The 1,030-nt window shown below is 35.8% G+C and overlaps 1 pseudogene; it reads right to left on the reverse strand.

Moving 5' to 3' along the window:
• Positions 1–911: 911 nt before the first annotated feature.
• Positions 912–1,030, reverse strand: LOC112447174 (uncharacterized; annotated as a pseudogene).

Raw genomic sequence — 1,030 nt, forward strand, 5'->3', positions numbered from 1 at the left:
GCTTCCAAGATTTGTAAGTTGATTCACTGCTAATACTAGAGACAGACACTGCTTCCAAGACTAAAGAGAATTGGAACAGCCAAAGGATTTATTTACAAGAAAAGACAAATGATCTAGCACATGGTACCCCTCCTCTGGAATTCCTTAACCATCAGATTCCTGCATAACAGAGTACTGTTTCCCTGCTGGCCTGAGGACCCATTTCTAGCTCTCATTTGGTTCTGGTAGGCAGATCCAGAGACACTCAAGAGTGGGCAAGAATGCATGGGATGGCTGAGGAATATTTTGCATTACTAAATATTCTTTGCTGGAGAAGACTTGAGAATCCCTTGGACTGCAAGGAGATCAAGTCATTCCTACAGGAAATCAATCCTGAATATTCACTGGAAAGACTGATGCTGAAGCTGAAGCTCCAATATTGTGGAACTTCCCTGACCAGGGATTGAACCCACACGTTTTTTTGGGGAAGCTCTGGATCTTAACCACTGGACCAACAGAGAAGTCCTACAGATTCTTTATATTAGCAACTGGGTCGACATTGAACACTGGAATGGAAAATTTTACAGTATTTCATAAGAATAGTCCATGACACTTCTTCACATTTTCAAAGTAATAAATCCTTTTTCATTGGTTTAAAGTATTTTCATTTTAATTTCTCTTCTATTATAATGCATAATTAGTAATTATATTAATAATTTATATTCTGTGATAAGTTATATTCTGACTTTCAGTTTAATAATTTTGAATATTCTAGAAGAAAAATATTTTTTAAAACACAAATGAGCAATTTTTAAATTATATTTTATATTCTGTGATAATTTATATTCTGCCTTTTAGTTTAAAACATAATTTTGAATATGATAGAAGAAAAATTTTTTTGAAAACATCCATGAAGAATAATTTTTTTTTTGAGCCTACAGCACCCAGTATTCCCAGGCGGTCTCCCATCCAAGTACTAACCAGGCCCGACTCTGCTTAGCTTCTGAGATTAGACAAGACGGGATGCGTTCAGGGTCGTATGGCCATAGAT

The sequence above is a fragment of the Bos taurus genome, chromosome 6 (genome assembly GCF_002263795.3).
Source record: "Bos taurus isolate L1 Dominette 01449 registration number 42190680 breed Hereford chromosome 6, ARS-UCD2.0, whole genome shotgun sequence".
NCBI lineage: Eukaryota > Metazoa > Chordata > Mammalia > Artiodactyla > Bovidae > Bos > Bos taurus.